Consider the following 16,671-nt stretch of genomic DNA (forward strand, 5'->3'; position numbering starts at 1 on the left):
CGTGACTAGAAATTCAAGTTGTTGGTTCGGGTTTCGTTGCGTCTGCTTCAAACTCGAAATGCTAGTGTTATTGGCCTCCTGACTGTGATTGATTCCTCTTTTCTACTCTTAATCTTTTTTTATCGCAACCTTCAATCATTGATTCCTCACTATGATTCCATTCCTATCCCCGCACTTTTCCAATGTGGTTGCATGCATAGTGGATTCAAATGTGTGTATAATCTATCGTCAATCCCTCTACTCTAACCAGTCTTCTCTCTACTTGAACTTGGTGCTATGAGTGGCCTAGTTTGAAAAGTTACCTAAATGAAAAAGTCATTGGATTTCTTATTATAATAAAAGAGTACAACTAATTGAGCTATTATTAGAAACGATAAGACAAAGATTCATTAATAAATTGTCTAATTCTAATTCTTGTTTCTATCTCGTTCTTCTATATTTAATTCATTGATACATTTGCAAAAAGAGACGGTGCATGTTGCACATGTAGTGATTGCTTTTTTTACTAATTTCGCTTGTTCCACTTTCTATCATGTATACATATATTCTATTCCATAAGTCATCCACCATACATTTGAAAAGAATAGGGAATGCATCCCACGGTCCTATATGTTTGTTTTTTTACCATCCATGAGTTAGGATAGGTCCTATATGTTTGTTTTTTTACCATCCATGAGTTAGGATAGAGAGACATGTCACATGACGTAGAATTAGGATCTAAACACCGAGAGGGGGCCTTTGAGAATGATTGCTACATCCAAGAAACTATCCCAAGTAACTTTTGAGGTTTGTCAAGAATGAACAACAACAAAATGTAACAAAATAATTGTCGAGGTTCATGATCCGGTTTAAATAAAACTTCATCTTTGATGACTTGTGTGTGTGTGTGTGTGTGCGCGCGCGCATGCGCTACAACTTCCACATATGGATCTCAGTTTCGACAACGTGCATGCAATGTGAAACGGATCAAGTATAGCCTTCTCTACCAGCTTTGTCGTAGGCTTCGAATTGGGTGAATGCATTCACCACCCTACTCTCTAACCAAGAAAACTATTTGGGTTTACGCTTCTAAGATGACTCCATTTTTGCTAGATGCTCAATACATTCATTTATATACCATCTTTGTCACATGCAAACCCCTTTGAGCAGCTCACTACTTTGACCTTACTCTCAACAAAATATCATCAGCTAAACTTTTTTTTGCTTGATGAATACCTTGAAATAACACTACTCCATTCAAGACAATCTAGATGCTTTTTAAGTTTGACCTCAAGGCTTGTGGGAATTATATTGGAGAGGATATTGGAAGTGGTTTCATCCTACATGTTAAGTCTCCTTTCGGAGCATCCATCTTTTTTGTTAAAAATAAACATGGATCGTGTCAACTTGGTTTTGACTATCATGGTCTAAATCACTTAACCATAAAGAATAAATATCTCTTACCTTCGATCCACAAGCATCTCAATCACCTCCAAATGGGAGAGTCTTCTCCAACATTGAGCTACCTAACACCAACAACATAGTTCATCTGAGGTTCACTAACGAATGGAAGACTACATTCCAAACCTACTACGACCATTTTTTAGCCTACTATAGGCAATGCATTTTGGGCATAAAACACCTCATCTATCTTCCAACATATGATGAATGAGACTTTTTTGGAACAAATGGATCAATTCGTCATAGTCTATCGCATTGGTGCCACAAAAACTCTCAAGATAGAATCATGGAGCTATTGGTGATCACGACAATGGAAGCTAATCAAGGTATTTGTTAAACCATGTGATACATGTGTTCGTCACAAATCCCCCCATCGTCATCCTTGTAGTCTTTCAACCTCTTTTGATCATTGTCTTGCCTTGGGCTTCAATTTCAATGTATCCTATCACGAACCTCTCGTTAATCAATGGTTGTGATTTATGCTCAAAATACTCAATTGGATTACAAAGACGATTCATTTTATTGTTTGTTTGTAAAGCGATCTTGAGCTTAGAAATAACAACTAATGCTTGCGAATGTGGTTTTGCTACATGTGCTCCTAAGTGACATTGGTTTGGATTGTGGTCCATAAATCATCTCAAATTTCTTGAAGCGTCCATTTAAGCTCCTCAAGACTCCAATGAAGTTATCATTACCATTTCACCCTTACATATAACCAAATAGAAAGGAGAAATCGACCCGCCGAACAACATCTATAGTTATGGCGAGCTATCAGCGAGATTATTGGATTCAATTCTTACCACTTTTAGAGTTCCTCAACTTAATTTCTTTGCTAATTACGATTTCCATATGCCTCTCAAGTATCCACATTGGTTTCATAAAACCTTCCATATAAGAATGATCATGAATACTCAAGGAAGGCTCGCCTATAACCAATATGACAACATGCAGGGTTCACTAGATACTGTGAACAAGAGAAAGAAGAAGTTCCTTCACTTATGGAAAAAGTTACCCCTGTTTACTCAAGGGCCTCAATGGAACTATCAACTTCCATGGACCCTTTCTTGAATATCAGTGAAGCATGGTAGAGTGCAACAATAAAGTTCCATACCTTTTACAAAGTTCTAGCTTTGGTCTTGGGATTATCGTATATCATTGTACATGAAATTTGTAAGCTTTTGGACACACAAGCTTAAGTTGTAGCATTCACATGTTTTTTCTTAATACTAATGAGGAAAATCTTTGAAGAAGAAAAAAGGCTCACCTACAGCCAAGAAAGGCATAGAATAAAGTTGATCAACGAAGATTGCCTCGCGAATCAAGGTTGGAGACAAACCCAACCTCCTATGAAGCAATATTGTGATGCCCTATCATCTACCAATTGAACTACAAGAGGTTGGTCACTTCCATATTGTGGAGCCAAAAACATTATTGGCTTTCCAACTCGTCCTCTCGACACACTTTTGGGTCTAGTATGTGTTCCAGACAATGTTGTTGGAACCTTACATGTTCCTAATTCTTAATCACAAACTTCTATGAGTATACTAAAATAAATGTCCATTGCATATGAGGCAAAACAACATTGGAGTTTATAAATGTGCCCCATAGATATTTTATAATCTCATGAGTGGATGTTCTTTTGACAATAACAAATGTGATCATAAAGGAAACCAAATTTTAATATGCAAGAATTCAAGATGAAAATTACAAAAAGACAAACCGAGAAAAATATGATTTGTAATAAATTATGGTTTTGGCTTATTGCTTATTAGGTCAAGTTTAAACAAAATATTCATATAACAAACATTGACAAACATTGGTCCTACAACATATGCACAACCATATATGCAAGACCATCGTTTAGTTTATTTTGTGAACTAATATTATGGTTTTGGGTTATTTTGCTAGCTAAAATCCCAATAAAATATTCACAGTAAGTGACAAAATATGCACGATCTTTATTATGGTTTTGGCTTATTTGATCAGGTCATATCGTATGAAAATATCCATATAGTAATTGTATAAACAATGGTCACATGAATAAGTCCACTAAACGAGGGCTAAGATAATAAATTGTTAGTGAGGTTTATAGATCAATGTATATTCTAGGAGAGGTGCTTCCAGGTGAGTAACCTATATACCAGTTGTTAGGGTGGAAGCTTAGTGTCACAATAACCCATTGTCAGCTCACATGTGGAATGTAGTAGGAATCCATGCATGATTAAGGTTTTGGAACCTAGTGAATGTTATCATACTAAATATACGTACTATATATAATTGTTTTGTGTGAATGTACACACTCCAACTAACAAATTGCACACTCTTGAACTTGCCCTTTGCTCTAATTGTTTGGAGTTAACATGTGAATGGGAATAAGAAAATGTGAGAGAGATGATGATATTTTAACTTCCTCCTATGGCCAAAACATTATCTAAGGACCATAAAATTGCAAAGAACTTTGTATACTATCATAAGATAGGTGTTAATGGGAAATTTTAAACTTATCCAATAGTAAGCCATGGCCCATAAGTATGGTGACTAGTGTGTCCTTCATTCGATATCAAACTTGCATCAATGTTGTATCATGTAATTAACGAGCATTTACATTTAATGCAATATATTATTCCTCTCACTCTCATGATGATGGATTGTCGTTATTCTTTGCTAACACATTGACAAATTAGTAATCAACATGCAAATGAAGGGTTGCGAAGTTTAACCTCTATCTTACCACATTATAATCTAATGTCTTCGAGTTAAGGTATAATGCATAGGCCTAGAGAGGCTAGTTAGTTATAACCGAGGATTAATATGATATTGCAAGTTAGTTCATTCATATTGTCTTGTGGTTAAATATTTGTAGATTTTTAATTATATTGTTGATCTTTTGTGATTCTACAAATTTAGAATCTGACAATATCTGTGAGCAAAGGTACAAAAACCAAAAACATATTGTAGGGGTGTTCATGGGTTTGGGAGGAAAAAAAACAAATAATACCCCAATCTCCATGGAGATTCACCCAATTCGAGAATTGACCATCCATCTTCTTGTGTTCTTTACCACCATGTTTTAGGTGGTTAGGCTTGAGCTCCATCACTTGCATGGGGTGTGGGTGTGGGTGTGAAAGAGAGAGAGAAGTTATGATGATGATATCTTAACATCCTCAATATGGGACAGGAACGTGACTTGATGGGACCTAGAGAGGTACGTATATGTATTGTACCTATAGAAATAGATCAAGTTTTTAACATTCACGAGAGACACCAATACAAATTTGTGGGCTAAATTTGGGTCCATGGATAGAACTTTGGGTGCCTTCATTTTTATAAATATTGGTGCTATAATGTAAACCACAAAAGCTAATAACCAAAGAGAAACATGTACTTTTAAGAGAAAAATAACATGATTGATGGGACCTAGAGAGGTATAGGCACATACATAAATAGATAAAGTTATTAACATATACTAGAAACAAAATACAATCTATGGGACAAGTTCGGGCCCGTGCATAGGACTTGGTCGTTCATTTTCATACATTTTAATGCTACAATTTAAACCACAAAAGGTAATGACCAAAGAGAATTATTTTATTTTGAGAGAGAAATATGCATGTGTTTGTGTCAGTAGATTGATTTGTATTGTCTTGAGATAAAAGATCACATATGGGGGGCCAAAAACATGGCTTATGATCCATTACAATTGGTGTTGTGTATAACCACATATAGCTCATGTGTTTGCTTGAGGTGGCCACTATGCTTATGTGGAGGACATACATACATAATAATTGGAAGCGGTTGGGTTCGGTTTGAGAGGGTCCAAACCGAACAATTCAAATTTTTTGAAACCTGAACCGAACCACAAAACCGTTAAACAATTTTCAAACCGTAAAAAACCGTGGTTTCGTGGTTTAGTTTCGGTTTTTAACTTAGGTCAAATTTTAGAATTTTAAAGATGTTCCTAAAATGTGAGAATAAGGTCTAAAAATGAAAAGATTCTTTAAAAACAATTTTTAAAATTGTTTTAAGTTTTTTTTTAAAATAAAAAACCGTTAAGTCATTAAGTCACGGTTCGGTTCAAACCGAACCGTTGCCGATTGTTATACATATGCCCCTAAAAGGTAGAGGTTGGTGTGTCTGACTTGGAATTTTGCGAGTTAGTGCATGTAATAATTGATAAAGTAAAATGACAATAAATGCTTCATATTGCATTGTGAAATGCTCCTCGTATCTCATGTCATGGTTTAGGGTTTAGGGTTTAGGGTTTAGGTTTTAGGGGCAAGAATATGTGGTTGGAACTTAGATGTGCCCTATGACTTACGCATAGATATCCCAAGATGTTGGATTTATATGACTATAATTGCACTTCTTGGCATCCTTGTTCCACTTCAAGTAGTGCTACAACCATTCCATCTCTTGAAACATTTGCATATGTATGCCCAAGAGAAGAAATGATTGCCTTAATTAAAAGCTTCTATGTGTTTTTAGAATCCTTGGAGATAGAGATAGAGAAAAGGATTTGTCGTTAAGAGGTCAAATATGACATATGGAACTAAAAGTCAAATATTTTTATATACTATGTATGTGTAGAATTGGGAAGTGGTTCTTAATGTTCCAATAATTTTGCTATATAGAATGCATGTTAAGATTTTGAGAGGGATATGTGAAGGGAATGGACAGAATTGATAAAGTATTCCAATACACTCGTAAGCTTTAAGGCATCTTTTAAGCTACTCTAAAAAATCACTATGTCATCTACATATATCAAAAACATGATAACTACATTCCCAATGGTAACTTCTTTAGCGTTCAAATTTTCTATTTCATAAATAAAAAAGAGTTGTTGAGAGTTGGCATCTTTGCGTAAGGATTTGAAATTCCATCTCCCCTACAAACATGGAATATCGACCTTTGAAAAGAAAATATAAACTTTTATGGAGGTAAATTTGTGTCCTCATGGGCTTTTAGAAAAGAAGTTTAATTCTAATTATGCGCCCTTCAGATCCATCATGAAACAAAGGTATTTTTTATTAGAGAGAGATGGATAGAGTATAATGATTCATGAAATTAGTAACGATACTGTAAAGAATCAAACACACTAACACGAATGGCATGGTCAGGAGTAGCAATGGGCACGGTTCGGTTCGGTTTCAAGGCAAAGAAACCGAACCACTTATATAAAACAAAAACCAAACCAAACCGTTTAAGAAAAAGTAAACCAAACCATTTTGACCCAAACCGTTTACAGTTGAAGCCAAACCGAACCATTTAATAAATTTTTCTAACTTAACCATTTAAGTCAAACTAATTTAATATCAAAATAAATAAAACTACATTAAATTAAATAAGCATTTAAGTTAAATCTACTAAATCAATTAAAAAAACTTTAATTGAACCATTAAATTAAATAAACATTTAAGTTAAATTAATTAAATAAAAAGAAACCATTGTATTAATAAACTATTAAGGTAAAAAACAAAAGTTAACCAAAAACCTATAAACCCGAGTTTTGAAACCGAAACTGAAAATCCAAACCATTACATTTTTTTGGAACCAATAAACCGTTAAACCATGGCTTAACGGTTTGGTTTGAGCCAAAAAAACCATGCCCATTACTAGTTAGAAGAGAAACTAGGAGATATTATCATCGATTCTAAACCAGGAGAATGGGAAAAAAGTCGACGATAGTTTAGAAGAGTTTAGAAATGAGGAAACAATGCCTTTCAAAATGTGTGGTTTAGGGTTCAAATTTTGAAAATCTTAAATGAATCAAATTATCATGGAAAGTTACTAAATAAAACCAACTTCCAAATTTGAGTATGGGATCTCATTATGGGCATTCAAGTTTCCACAATCCCAAGAAGCCTCCATAGTTTATTTGAAGAGAACCAATATTGTTTTTACCTCTACAAAATAAATTTGACTCTTGGAGAATTATTATATCTGCCATGGTTTATGTATTTGAAGAGAACGCATATTGTTTTTACCTCTACAAAATAAATTTGACTCTTGGAGAATTATTATACCTGCCATGGTTTATTTGAAGATAACACATATTGTTTTTACCTCTACAAAATAAATTTGACTCTTGTAGAATTATTATATTTGCCATGGTTTATTTGAAGATAACACATATTGTTTTTACCTCTACAAAATAAATTTGACTCTTGGAGAATTATTATATTTGCCATGGTTTATTTGAAGAAAACACTTATTGTTTTTACCTCTACAAAATAAATTTGACTCTTGGAGAATTATTATATTTGCCATGGTTTATTTGAAGAAAACACTTATTGTTTTTACCTCTACAAAATAAATTTGACTCTTGGAGAATTATTATATCAACGTATCCATAGCACTCCATTCACCCTTTTAGATTCCATAGCACTATTACATTCCACTTTCTCAACAACGTTACAACAAATTTGGTAGAGATGTTGTTGTTTCACTTAAACCCAAAAAGTTCTTATGTAACCAAGACATTGCATTTACGCATTAAAGAATGAACGACAAGAGGTCCTCGAGGTACAAGGCGGGTGATGCTAGCTTTTAAATCTAACAAAAGAAAAGTTTTCTATTGTTTAAAGTTGACATGAATGGGGGTAGGATCTTGTTGAGCTCTACCAACCACACAATGTGCAAAAATGATTCGATGGGAATTAAATTTCATGAAGAAGCAATAATGCAAGGGATGCAAGGGCTCCCACATTAGTTCCGCCCCAAAATTAAAGGATAGGTTCCTTTTCAAGATGGTGTACGAGCATTTATTCCAATAGTCTACATGTTACATGCCCACACAATCTATATAAAAAACAGAAATCTCAATGTTAGCACTTGTATTAGGGATGATGTTGGTCGTACCCGTTGTATTTCTTTGAAATATCACTTTATGCACATGGTCAAAAAGAAGATACACCTTGTGTCACGCTTAGAATCACACACACACACACACACACACACGCATATTCTAATACAAGATGATGTTATATATATTGTGAAATGCACAAAGGTACACCACAATATATATATATATATATATATATACAAGATTTTGGTTACCTTATTAGGAGCTTAGTAGCTACTTTAGCAATAAAATGTTACCAAAACCAAGAAAGTTTCTTGTTCCCTTTTTTTAAAGAAAGATGCACCTTGGTATATTACTTGAGAACTATACATAGAGAAAATAGAAGGAGACATTTCATCTCACTTCTATTGTGATACAAAGACTAGTATAAGCATTCGATCAAATAGATGATGTCATATATGAAAGAAGTGGAGCAATAACTACGAGCTATGCAACAGAAAAGAAGGTATGGTATAATTCCACCTCAAACCAGAAATTGTATCCGAAAATAAGTGAAGCCCTCACCACATACATCTTTGCACCATGCTTATTGAATTCTGGATATTATTTGTCCACACAATACGTGGTCAATATGATGATTTGTAGGTTTCGACTGATGTTTCATGGCAACATCAAGTGGCCTTTTAAGTTTCTTGTTCTTTCAGCAATACTTAGTAACTTTATTAGGAGTTTATGAGCTACTTTAACAATAGACATTGCCCAAAAGTGAAAAGTGGCCTCCCTTTTAAGACATTATTGTTCATGTAATATAGTAATTAAATGTCTAACTTATTGTGCGGAAGTTGCAGCCCAAACCCTAAAAGATTAGCCTGAACAAAAATATGTGAGAGTCATTGCATAAATATTTAATATTATGCCCCACTAATTATAACAACGTTCATTGAAACATTATGCAATGTCATTTTCTTTCTCTCTAGTTTGTTTACAAGCATTAGAAAGCTCTCTGCCAAGCCTTTCCATACATTACTTTTGTGCGATGGGCACCATATGTGTTTACACATTGTGTTATTGTGTATGTGTATGTGTATGTGAACCCTTGTTTGGATGGATTTATCCATGCATCAATGACAAAACATTTGCCTACCACATAATTGCTATGGGGACAAACAAATATCTCTATCAATAATGGCTTTCCCAAGTGCTAACTTCATTATAGAATCAAATGCATTGATATTTAGACTTTGTTTTACATTCTTCTACCACTTTGACTCTGAATCTAGGGAAGTAAAGGATGAATCACTAGGTTACTTCATTATCATAATAAGAGCCTTAACCATTTATTTTTCTTCGAGATCAAACATATTTAGCAACTCATGGGACGTATCACAATCATGGAATGAAGGTTTATTGGCATTGGCTTGCATTTTCAAACTATGCAGTTGATGATGCTACTCAGAATGTGGATTGATACACAATGTATTTTGTATTGTGCATTTAGATTATAATGTTGAAACTGTACAAAATATATATTGTATTGACAAACTAGGAAGAAACAGATCATCATGCATAATTCTTGAGAACGAAGTGACATATCGGATACCCTAAAGAATGGAAAGGAAGATGTAAAGGAACATCGAAGACTAGAGAAAAATATGCAATAATAGATATTATCTAGATGGCATTTGCATGTACAATCGAAAATAGTACCTTGTCCTTTGTGATTTTATCTAATGATCGTTGTCACTTAGCTTGTGGCGATGAAAGCACATTGAACATTTTCATGTTAGATAATAGATATAATGGGGTGATTTTCACAAATTAAACATGATGGGAAAAGTCCCTTGACTATGAGATGATTGGGGTTTCTTACCAAAATCTAGAATCTATATCTATTGACCATAAAAGTTGCATTTGATGCTAAAACATTGCCACAAATACAAGATTTAATATTTTATGTGCTTCTCTAAGAGGACATAACTTTTGTAACTTGACAACCTCATCTTATAAAACAACCTTTATGCATCTCAATCCCAATTCATCCTTTTGTTACATGTTTTATAGTCAATTGGAAAAAATAGTTGAAATACATAAAATGGATTTAATGAAACAACTTTGGTCATTAAGGAGAACATATTGGGCTTGCCAACATTCATTAGATTGCAATGTGTCAAGACTCATTATGTTTCTCTGTGACTTTATGATTAAAGACAATTGTTTTGAGTACGAGGCATGTTCTCTCATCTTGACTGGCCCTTTTGTCACCTTAAACAACAAATGTTTATGTGGGCATATAAGTAGATACCTTATTGACACATGTTGTGATTGTGTTTGAAATATGAAGAAACCGTTGGTTTAATGGAAATAAAGGCTAAAGATTATGTAAAAGTTCATGATATCTAAAGGAATAAGTCATTTTTTTGAGGTGCATTGTTAATCCAATCAATGCGTTTGATGTGGAACTAAAACATGCACACAAACAACCACACCCAAAAGTATCTTGAGAGTGGGATTCTCTACTTTTAAATCCCCACATCACATCTCTTTGTGTATGTGTATTGGACGATAATAAAATCTATTTATGTGCATCTAGGACTTAATTGGTCACTTATTGTCCAAAGCCCCTCATGGGCATACCTACGGTTTTTTATATGATCGTTGCTCCTTGTCCTTGGTATATTTGATGCATCTTAGGTTCCCTTCCAACATATCTATTATCAACGTGTCATGGGTTCTTAAATATTACATGATCTACCAAGCCGTAAGTGCTAGTAGGTTTAATTTATCTTTGAGTGATGGTATTACAAAGCCCCCAACAATGTTCCTACGATCTCATAGGATTTGTAGGAGATGCTTTATGATGTTGCATTATTCATGTATGACATCGCTGACAAAAACATTATTTCATGCTAAATCACTCATTATTGATCAATTAGGATGTTTTGCTCACAAGTCCAATGAGTTGTTTTTTGCTATTAAGATGCATGCGTTGGATTCTTCAACCATTGGCACCTTTCGTGATGTGACTCATATTCTACAATATTGACTTTGTGGGGAATATGAATATCTCATCTAATCAACTACATGAGGGATAGCTTTGACAAATCTTGTTTATTCAAATTTGAACTCGGACAAACTTTGCGTGCTTGCTATGTCTCCAAAGATTCAAGATATGTGCCCTATTCTTTGAAAGTTTGCAATCTTAAGGCAAATTATGTAATGATCAACTTGGTACTTCATTGGGAACTTCACTTGACATTGAGATTCTTGATCATGTAATGTAATATATTGAATAACACGTGAATAAACTATGCCATGACACTTTTCTATCGTCATTGTGACATTTTAAACGAAACATTTTATCATTTACAGTAACCAATCTCTCTCTCTCTCTCTCTCTCTACCAATGTGCATAAAAGATACCAATATCTACAATAATTTGTACATAAATATTTGAAGGACAAAGAATATGGAAGTTAGAGGAAATAATGTACTCTAGAGTCTAGACAATTGCTTTCATGTTTATTTCTCTTGCTAATCGACAAGCACAAGATGTAGTTTTTGTCATGCATGATAATGGACCACTTTATAGTATCGACAATTGGGCCCCTCAACATAAAACACCTAATGGGAAGAAGATCAACATTACTCTGTAAAAGTAGTTAGTTAGAGATAATACATATTTTAATATTCGTTTCCAAAATCAAACATCCATATCTTGCAATCCATTAACATTTTATGAATCAAAGAATGCAAACACTTTGAATAAGCTATGATGTGATTTATTAGAAGATCCTTATTTGAACACTATGAAAAGAAAAGACAATGCAATTAAATAGAAGAGCCTTACACAAGGGACAAAGTTACAACAGAGTCTCATGCCATATAGGACAACAAAATATTTTATAGGCAAATTTTTGATAGGGTGGAGTGGTTCAACTCTACACCGAAGTATTTGTTCAAGCTGACAATTAGAACTTAGCATAGGGGTCATAACCTAAATGTACATATTTCACGTCTAGCCTTAGGACGTTTTCTTAATACTGAAATAGTATATTTGTTGGAAAAAAGTAAATAAATAGAAGAGCCTTAGTTGAATACTTTGAATAGACAATTTGACTAGTTAGAAGAGCCTTATTAAAACAATTTGAAAGATGAAGGTAACCTTAAAGAGAGTTTCCAAGAAAGGATAATCCTCATGTACTTAAAGTTCATAACCCATACTGTCGAATTACAGATCATCCTCAACGTTCATATGGAGTACCGACGAACTATATGTAGTAGCTCTTGCACTAGACACTAGAGAAGATCATTCATGCTATTAGGGAATGGCACATTGGCTGGCATCCAACCAATTTGACAGCAAACGTAGGTCCTAGAGTGGAACAAAACAATAGACCCCCATGTTTTTGCATATTTTCCAAGATACTCATTTAAAAAGAATGTACTTGTCATCTTTTACATATTCCAAAAAGATCCCTCATATTTGATTAGACTTAATACAGGAATCATTGTGCGATAACTACAACCCTCGAATAAAATCATTATATTGAACAAAAATCATTATATACTAGATGTCCCAAGCATAAAAAGTTCTACATGAGATTGGTCACCATCCTCCCAATTGAAATATGTAGCTCACTATCGTGTGAGGATCAAAGAACATTTAGTTATAAACGATAGTGATCATAACATAATAGAATCGAAGGAATGAAGGATCATAACATGTCATACAATGTTGCGGATATCCGTGCGCTTGGTCGGCTTGGGCGGGACCACCGGGGTCCGGGGTCTCGAACCAGGGAGGATGCGGACGGGAGTAGAGCCCCGAGTGTTAGGTTTGTGGGCCTTTGGACATCGGTTATAGTCCACAACCTACAGACTACGGAAAACTCTCGGGCTTACCTTGCGACGGCGTGTGTGCAGGCTGAAGCTATCGCGAGTCCAGCCTCGTGCCGGCTGACGACTGTTCGACAATGAACGCACAGGGGTTTCGCAAGCAAGCAAGAGAGAGAGAGAGAGAGAGAGAGAGAGAGAGAGAGAGAGAAACCGTAAGAGACAGTGAAGCCAATACACGCACAATGTACGTAGTTAGTAGATGGCCGTGAATCAGATGAGTAAGCGAAAGTAGACACAAGAAGAATGGCCCCAAAGGCCGACAGATAGAGAGACACTACTACGCTAAAGATACACGAGGGTGAGGCTCCTGTCGGGAGCACACGGGCTTGCTACTGTGAGCGGAGGGAGGCCTCCCCTCCGCTCACAGAAACAGAAAACCGAGTACCCTTCCTTCACTTCAAATGCCCCCCCAAATAAATACCATACATACCCCACAACTAACAGACACCTTCCCTTCTTTTTCTTTTATAACTTTGAAGGAGAGGGAGGAGGGTCAACATCCCATCCGCCTGTTATGACAGCCGTTTTCTTGTCACAGATTCTCCTCATAATCTCCTCCCCTCACCTACCCATCATTCCCCTCTTTTTTTTGGGGGGGACAATAAGTACACACTAAAAAATATCCTTATAGTACTTCTCTAACAACCCTTTACTTTACCTAAAAAGTTTATATACAATTCCCTTTTGTGTGCGCACATGTGCACACTCCTTTTTCTCCTTCCCCCGATATATTTTCTCTCTGCCTCCGGATTGTCGGATGGCTTCTGGGTAGAGGCCCTACTTACGTCAGTACACATATTCAAGATGTCCCCGAGTAGGCCTCTAGGACTTGGAATACCTAAGGAATTATGGACCGGCAGTAAGTCGAATTACAACAAGCTGAGGATTTTTGAATATGAGGCATACGCCCTCATACTGAAGGACGATATCGCCGAAAACTCGAACCGAGGTCTAGGAAATACATTTTCCTTGGCTATGGACCAAATGTCTGGGACCCTGAGCACAGATAAATCGTTCGTAGTTTGGACGTAGTGTTCAATGAGTCAACTATGCAGAAGACGACGAAAAGGCCTATAGAAGTCCGAAGGGTAACCTTTTTCGAAGTACTGGCCCTTCATGGCGGCCCAACTCATAACACGAGATCAGGTTCATAGGTAGCCGAATCCTCTAGCACCAAATCGACTCCAACCGATTCGACACAACCGAATGTTTCGGCTTTGGACCATCCGACCCATACACCCACTAGCCCAGCCATTCCAAGAAGATCTGAAAGACTGTCTTTGCCTCCGGAGAGGTACTCTCCTAATATCATCTTCACAGATGCCAACGAGCTGATGTCATACGAAGAAGCATCGGCCTCAGCCGATTTGACCACATGGCATCTGGCAATGGAGTTAGAAATGAACTCCATTCAGCAAAATAAGACTTGGGACTTGGTTAAACTTCTGAAAAATCAACATGCTCTTCTGTGCAAGTGGGTTTATAGACTTAAAGAGACGTATGATTCAACCACCCTAAAAGTCAAGGCCAGATTAGTAGCGAAAGGGTTCTGACAGGAATATGGTGTCGACTTCGACGAAATCTTTTCACCAAGGGTGAAAATGACAACCCTTCGCTTTATGCTTGGTGTTGTGGCAACCGAGGATTTGGAGCTGATCTAGTTAGACATTAAAACAACTTTCCTTTATCGTGAACTAGAGGAAGAAATTGATATTAAGCAACCAAAAGGATTTGTGGTATCCAGCTAGGAACATCTAGTCTACCGACTCAGGAAGAGTCTATACGGCATGAAGCAAACACCATGACAGTGGTATACGAAGTTTGACAACTTCATCCAATTGGTCGGCTTCTTCAAGAGAGATGAGGATGACTATCTCTTCACGAAAACAACTGAAGATGGGTCACTCATCTTCCTCATCATTTACGTGGACGACATGCCAAAGATCTAACCAAACTTGTTTGCCAACCGCGGTTGAAGTTTGCCATGAAGGGCCTCAGTCTGACAAGACACATTCTGGGGATTGTTACCATACGAAATGTACAGAGATTCATAAGTGTGATGAGTGAGGGTGAAAGATTATAATGTTGTTGTTGTGTATGTGCAAATGTATATGATTATGAGTGCGAGTATATGTGTAAGTGTGGGAACATGCACATGTGTGTGGACAGATAGGAAAGGGTACTATGGTTGAAGTTTTCCATGAAGGACCTTGGTCTGACAAGATAGAATTTTGGGATTGTTACCATACGAGATGTATAATTGTGATGAGTGAGGGTGAAAGATTATAATGTTGTTGTGTATGTGCAAATGTATACGATTATGAGTGTGAGTATATGCGTAAGTGTGAGAACATGCACATATGTGTGGACATATAGGAAAGGGTGTGACTGAGTCATATGTGTGAATGGCTAAAGGGGCATGTAGCCCTATGTATCCAATCCTTTGTGTACTATTTAACCCCCTTATGGGGAATGAATGGAACATGAAGTCTCTCTCTCTCTCTCTCTCTCTCTCTCTCTCTCTCTCTCTCTTTACAATTAAAGATATATGCATAGGACTTAAGAAATTCGTCTCTCGAAAGGCAAGCGATCATTAATGTATATAAAGGCTGAAATGCTCAAATGGATGGGAAAGGAAGCACATATATGGATTTAAGAAACATGTTTAATGATACATTGCAACATGGTATGCTGTGTGATTAGACTACAAATTGGATCAAACCTTTACATAAAGGTGGAGATGTAAATAATGCAAACAACTATCGAACCATCATGGTTGGCTCATTAATGGCAAAACTATTTGGATGTATAATGGAATCAAAGATAAGTGTATGGGCTGAAAAAAATGGTAAGGGAGCTATGGACAAGTTGGCTTTCGAAAACACCATAACACCATTGATCACCTTGTCACCCTTCGAGTATTAATAAAGGAAAGTCGCCTTAGAGGTAAAGGTTTATATTGTTGCTTTGTATACTTCAAGAAAGCTTTTGATATGGTACCTCGTGAGCATTTTTGGAGGTGAATGGAAGAACTTGAGATGCCAAGTTAGTATATGCTTGCAATTTCCCGAATATATGAGAAGGTTATATGTTGTGTGTGTATGAGAGATAGACTTTCAGATTTTTGTAGCAAGGATGTCCACTCTCACCAACACTATTTGGTCTATGCATTGATGAATTGGAATAAATGGTTACCAAGTTTGTAAAGGAAGAATGTGTTGAAGAAGTTGCCATTGGGAATGTTGTGATTATGCTTTTGCTATATGTGGATGATGTAGTGTTTTTTGCAAATACTTTAGGAGATGCACAAAAGCTTATGAAGGGATTGGAAATTTTTTGCATGCACACTAAATTAAGTGTCAATAGCTCTAAAATGAAGATTATGCTTGTGAAGAGTTAAAAAAGAGATAAACCATGCATTATGTACAACAATGAGCCACTTGAATGTGTGGAAAGCTTCAAATATCTTGGCCTTGAAGTTCCTTCAAATCATACATGGAATGAATGTGCTACACACTGCTTAGAGGCGGTTA

This window comes from Azolla caroliniana, unplaced genomic scaffold (genome assembly GCF_043228905.1).
Source record: "Azolla caroliniana isolate FFs.n. ecotype wild unplaced genomic scaffold, voAzoCaro1.0.p SCAF_1, whole genome shotgun sequence".
Lineage (NCBI taxonomy): Eukaryota > Viridiplantae > Streptophyta > Polypodiopsida > Salviniales > Salviniaceae > Azolla > Azolla caroliniana.